The 6,973-nt window shown below is 42.0% G+C and overlaps 1 pseudogene; it reads right to left on the reverse strand.

Annotated features, from left to right (window-relative positions):
* Positions 1–4,783: 4,783 nt before the first annotated feature.
* LOC145390467 (5S ribosomal RNA) lies at positions 4,784–4,902 on the reverse strand (annotated as a pseudogene).
* Between the last annotated feature and the right edge of the window lie 2,071 nt (positions 4,903–6,973).

The raw sequence follows: 6,973 nt of genomic DNA on the forward strand, positions 1-6,973 counted from the left end.
AGAACTCACTTGACTGAGCCTGAATGGATGTTCAAGACCTGAAAGGACCTTAACCCCTTTACCCCAGTGAAGAATTTTTCATTATACTCCTGCCGCCTTCGGACGAGTTTATTCACATTCTGAGAGATTTTTCGATGTGGGGGCTTCTTTAGGAGTCCCTGTCTCTCACTGACGTTTATCGTTTCAGCTGATGCCTTGTTCATGATTTTAGCTACAGAGACGGACCTCGTTAGCTGTTTTCACGGAATGTCACTCCTCTTCAGTAACAAAAATGGTTACTATATATTTTTTTTCCAGAGACATAATCTGTCTCATTGATTTCATGATGTTACGCAACTTGACACCTAGAATGCGGATTTACAGCACATTTTATACATTTAAAGGAAGATCACCTATGCATGTATCACCCAGTCAGATATAGTGCCTAAATATTCCCTGATCTCCATCATACATTGATTTCTTTTAATGATATTTCAACCCATCACTGGATATGCAGTGTTACGTCGCGTTTTGTGCGTTAAGCAGGACATTTTCTCCAGACGTCCTGCCTACAGTGTGTAATATCCATCAGTGCTATGAAATGTTGAATAGTATCCCCCCCCCCACTCACACAAAACTTTTTTTTTTCTTAGAGAGAGAGAGAGAGAGAGAGAGAGAGAGAGAGAGAGAGAGAGAGAGAGGATTCTAGGGAGAGCGCATAAGTTACAACATGTTTAAAAGGTGTGTGTGTGTGTGTGTGTGTGTGTGTGTGTGTGTGTGTGTGTGTGTGTGTGTGTGTGTGTGTGTGTAAAAACCCTCTCGCTACAACAGGTTTTCCCCTAAGCTGGAAAAAGTCGTCTGGCAGAAGGAAGGATGATACAGAAAAGGCATCTTTGCATTAAAACACTTAAGAGTCATTGTTTCTGACCCCATCACTAACAAAAAAATTTCCTAAACTTAATAAAATCGTCTGGTGACAGCAAGAAATTAAATACAAACGATTTCGTGGTACTGAAGGTTAGTTTGTGGTTTGAGTTGTGCGTTATGCTTGTGTGTTAGGTGAGATGCTATGCTTTGTGATGACGATGTGACCTTTAGGTGCATAGTGGTGATTTTCTTAGCCTTATAGAGTAAATGGTGGTGTGTTTAACCTCATGACTTGTACTGGTGTAATGGTGATAGTGAGGGGTGGGAGGTGGGACGGGTTGGAGGTGCTTCCCACGATCTCAGAATTCCTGTATGATGTATAGTGCTGGGGCGGTGGGGAGAGTTAGGTTAGTGTATTGTCTTTCACCCTAATTTACAAATATATATATATATATATATATATATATATATATATATATATATATATATATATATATATATATATATATATAAAATGGATGGAGGGGGGTGTGTGAAAGACTGACGAAGAGAGTGTATGTGAGTGAGGTGGAGGGGGAAAGAGGGAGGGGGAGGCCGAGGATGAGATGGAGAGATGGGGTGGAGAGGTATATGAGAGAGGGGGTGTGAGTTGGGAGCAGGGGAGTGAAATGGCGGGGGACAGGGCGACTTGGAGGCGATTTGTTTGTGGCCACCCCAAACGGGATTGAGGCGTCTGGCAATATATATATATATATATATATATATATATATATATATATATATATATATATATATATATGCGTCTATATAAGTGGACAAAATTACAGTTTTGTAAGAAAAAAAATACACATGCAGTTACATTCGCGCATATATTGTACACACACAAAACTCTCTCTCTCTCTCTCTCTCTCTCTCTCTCTCACACACACACACACACACACACACACACACACACACAAACACACACACACACACACACACACACACACCTCAAGTATCTCTACAGATTCACACATACCCCTCTTCAAACACACACACACACACACACACACACACACACACACACACAAAGAGTGGCGGGTGTTGGTAAAACTAATGAAGCATCACATGTCTGCCAAGGAGACGAGCCGGAGAGAGAGAGAGAGAGAGAGAGAGAGAGAGAGAGAGAGAGAGAGAGAGAGAGAGAGAGAGAGAGATCTGAATTCTAATCTAATTTCATCTGTCACATCCTGTACTGAATACGAGTGGGGGAGGGTGAAGGGGAATGGATGGAACGAGTTTGGGTAATTCTGAGTGGAAAGTCACGGGTGGGTAGTGACACCCTGTGGGGATAGGGATTGGTAGTTTGGAAGTTGGTGTGAATTAAAGCTTTCTCCCACAACAAAAACAAGAACAAATAAGTTAGTCTGCGTCGCTCCCATATACCTGGCGTCTTGCGGCGAGGATAAAAACAACCTAAGCCCCTCTTTATGTAATGTTCCTCAGGGCATATTCACATCCATCATACCAGCGTAATATACTCGCCCCACCTGCGTCCCATACCACAGCATATTTGCAGTGATATACACGCCTCGTATATAACATCAGGGACATCAGCGTTCACAAGGAGCGATTTATTAACAGAGATTCTACGCCCGTTTCGGAACTCTTCGTGTGGCGTTGTAGAATTTAAGGCAGTGTGGAAATTTGTTTATAGTCAACGTATGCTTCCTTAATCCAAACAGAATGTGATTTTAGTCTAGAATATTGGTGTTATAGATAGACAGATAGACATATAGATGGATAGGTAGATAGATAGATAGATAAATAGATAGATAGATAGATAGATAGATAGATAGAGAGAGAGAGAGAGAGAGAGAGAGAGAGAGATTAACAATGGTATGTTATATTCACACTCAGTAACGGAAAGGCCGCCTTAAACATATTTCCTTACATCATCCATCTGTCTACTTGTTACACACGTCATCCTCATCTATTTATTAATCTACCTGCATATTCTTCAAACACCTATCTACCTACCTACCAACTCATCTATTTATCTACCTATTTTACATCAACTACCTCATATACTTGTACATATTCACCTTCTCCTTCGATCTGTCAGTCACTTCCTTACGGTGATGTGTTTTCTAGTATATTCCTATTATTACAAGTCAATTCAGTTCAGCCTAGAGGAGTCGCCTAGGAGTGAAGGGGTTTAGGAAGGCTGTATAACCCCTCTAGTTTGAAGTCTAAGTTGAGTATATCGCCAGGAGACAACAAGAGTAAAAAGTATGCTTATCTATCCATGCATCTTCCAGTGTACTGTTGTTCTATCTGTCTACTTTTCCCTCTTCTTTGTAGATCCAGTGTCTTTTTTTCTACCTGTCTTTTACAGTTGACCATGACTCGTCTCTCCCTCTCTCTCTCTCTCTCTCTCTCTTCTCCACCACCTCCCTTTCCCTCTTTCACTCTCTCTCCTTCTCTTCTGTCCTTTTCAATTTCCACAACACATCCTATTCCCCTTCCTTCCTTCCTTCCTCCTTGCTTTTCCTTCTGTTTTCCCATCACTTCCCTCTCTCTCCCCTTTCCCCTACCTCCCTACATCTCCCTCTTTCCCTGCCCATTTCCCCTCTCCCTCTCCCCTCCTCGCTCCTCCCAATACCTTCCCCTTCTTCTGCCCCTCTCCCCTTTTCTCCCTCTCCCCTCCCTCCCCCTACATTGTTCATCACCCTCCTGTTTTTAGAAGCAAGACATCCTTAAGCACTCGACCCACAAATCATCGCTCACTCACCCGAAACATCGTCAAGTCGGCACAAACCTTAACGAAAAATACGAAGCACAGAAAAGAAAGTTCATTTAGGAATATATGTTGTCCGACTAAATAAAAAGTAGTTTGAACGAAATCTATAGGAAAAAATGAGCGTTGAATTATGATCTGTTTCTTAATGTTTCGTAGGAGGTGATATATTTTGGGTGAGACGAAGATTTAAGAAATAGTGTATGTGTGTTTACCCAGAGTGTCACTTGTGCATAACAGATGAGCAGCCGTGTACGTGTGTTTGTGTACGTGTATGTGCAGGACTGAGGTGTCTGTGTATGTGTGAAAGTGTATTGTCGTGCATGTGTACTTTGTATGTGTGCATGGAGGTATTTCTTCCCTGTGTGTGTGTGTGTGTGTGTGTGTGTGTGTGTAGGCTGAAATAGGTATAGGGAAGGGTAAGAGGAGAGAGGGGTGAGTAGGAAGAGATGTGGAGGAAGACAGTGTGGGGGGGAGAGGTAAGGTAAGGTGAGAGAAACTAAGAGTGACGGAAGGAAATAGGGAAAGAGTAGGATGAGAGAATATATACTACATGATAAAGAAAAAATGGGGGAGAAAGAAGACAGGAGAGTAAAGAGACTGAAGAAAAGCTTTAACTGAGGAGGCGAAGAGGAAAATAACATGAAAGCAAGGAAAGAAGATGAGAGAGGAAAAGAATGAGGGAAGGGAAAGAGTGAGAGAAGGGAGAATTATGGAAAAGTAGTAATGAGAGCGGCGAGTAGGTAGGAATAGCTGAGGAAAGGAGAGAAGAAGACAAAGGCTGAAAGTAAATGAAGAAAACATGCATATCAGCGAAGAAGGAAGAATGGAGGAAAAAGAAGAGGATTAGTAAGATAGGAAATAAGGCGGAATTTTATCTAATGAGGTGAGGAAGATAACAAAAAAAAGTGAAATAAAAGAGAGAATAAAAGAGGGGAGAAATGAGGGAAAGGAGAAATGAGAGAAAGTAGAAATATAGAAAACGAGTAAGATAATGTACAAGAAGGGAGAGTAGGTAGGAACGACTCAGGAATCCATCCATCCATCCATTGCCAGACGCCATGTATCCCAAACGGGGTGGTCAAGGGCTTAGAGTTAATTGTTTTACAGGGAGGGGCACTAATCCTCCACCAACCCCACTTGACACGTAGGGAGTTATGCCAACAGCATCTGGTGTTCCCAGGCGGTCACCCATCCAAGTACTAACCAGACCCAACGTTGCTTAACTTCGCTTATCGGACGGGAAGCGGTGTACTCAACGTGGCATGACTCAGGAATACAGAGGAAAAATAAGGAAAAAAAAAAAAAGGAAGACGAATATTAAATGAAGACATGGAGGGGGAAAATTGTCCTGACTGGGGAGATGCTGAGAGTGGATTTTTTCATGCCGGTCAGACTCAAGGACACAGTTAGTTTCTCCTCAGTTCCCTCAGCTGCACGGTGGAAGGCCGGGATGAAAATTCGATTCATGCCTGGCGGATTCTAGGGGAATACTGGGACTGAGAAAAAAAAAATGATAGTAGTGATGACATGCGTGCGGTCGATAGCATTTACCTGAAGTCTTCTTTTTCTTCATCATCATCAACATCTTCATCGTCTTCTTCATCTTTTTCTTCATCATCATCATCATCACCATCTTCCTTTTTTTCTTCTTCTTCTTCCTCAAAAGGGACAGGCTGCAGGAGGAGCATAAAGGAAGTAGCACAGTAGCAGAGAGGCAGAGGTTAAGTAGGTATGATCCAGATGAAGTTAACCTCTTCAGACCTAGGACATTATTTACTTCTGCCATCCAAGACAATTATTTTTTTCATTCATTTGTTTTTCCTTCCTCTGTTCTGTTATTAAAAAAAAAAAAAACACGAACTATGGAGGTGGAATAATTATTATAGCGGACGGTGAATCCGTCCAAAGCAACTTAGTTTAAGAAAATGGAGAGAAAAGTGACGGATGAAATTTGATAAACATACAGTAGTGCAGTTTAGAATAAATAAATAAATAAATAAATAAATAAATAAGAGCAATTCATGGTTGGTTACCTCACTGTCGGAAGTAAAGGACGAAAGAGATCATGGAGTTATTATTTGTAACGATCTGAAATATTTTAAACAGTGTATAGCAGAGAGTAACAAGGCAAACAAAATGCACGGAACTTCGAACAGAAAACACCAGTTATAATGTTTAAACTTTATACATCATAAATTAGACCATATTTAGAATACTCTGAGTGCAGTCATGATCCCTGAGCCTTATAACAGACGAAGAAAAACGCAGGAAAGTACAGAGAAGAGCCACTTGAATTATCCCATCACTGCGAACTTTGTCATACGAAGAACGACTAAAGAAACTAAATATTATCTTCACACACACACACACACACACACACACACACACACACACACACACACACACACACACACACACACACACAAAAGACGACTAAGAGGAGATCTGATGCAAATATTTAAAATTCTTAACAGAAACGACGACATCGGATATAACTCACCAGACTCAAGTTACGGAGGATCTGAATAAAGAGGTTAATGAAGGGAATTATCTAACCACATTCAGTTTGAAATAACACTCTTATAATGAATGAAATAACAGGGAGACAGCAGGAATGAAATAAGAATCGTGGTGAAGAGATGAGGAGATTGTGTGTGTGTGTGTGTGTGTGTGTGTGTGTGTGTGTGTGTAATTTTGCGTCTCTCCACACAGCACATGTCCCTTGCACAAACCTCCACTCTTTCCAATCAGTAATCATTTCTACTTGAAGGAAGATTCTGTTGCAACGTAAAACACAGACGCACGTGGAGAGAGAGAGAGAGAGAGAGAGAGAGAGGGGGGGGGACAGAGGAGTAGGTGGGGTGTTTGGAGAGATAACGATGAGGAAGGAGTGTGGGGAGAGAAACAGGATGTGAAGAAAGGGATGAAGGAGAGAGGAAGGAAGAGGTGATGGAGGGAGGAAAGAAAGGGTGAAGGGGGGAAGGGACGAGAGGAAAGAGGAAGGAAGGAAAGAGGGAAGGAAGGAGTGAAGGAAGGAGTGGAAAAGGGGAAAAGAAGGAGTGAAGGAAGGCGTGGAGGAGGGAAAAGGAAGGAGTGAAGGAATGAAAGTAATGGGTGAAGGAGGGATAAAAGAAGGGGAAGCAAAGAGGAAGGAAGGAAGGGAAAGGAAGTAAGCAGGCGGCGAAGGAGGAAGAAAGAAGGTGTAAAAGGGTGGTGAAGGAAGGGGAAGGAAAATGGAAGGAGGGGAGAAGAAAGGGGGAAGGAAAGAAGGAAGGGAAGGAAAATGGAAGGAGAGAAGAAAAGGGAAAGGGGAGAAGGAAGGAGAGGATGATGGAGGGCTAAGAA

Source organism: Coenobita brevimanus, chromosome 14 (assembly GCF_032717465.1).
Source record: "Coenobita brevimanus isolate Jiangsu-jjx chromosome 14, ASM3271746v2, whole genome shotgun sequence".
NCBI classification, from domain to species: Eukaryota; Metazoa; Arthropoda; class Malacostraca; order Decapoda; family Coenobitidae; genus Coenobita; species Coenobita brevimanus.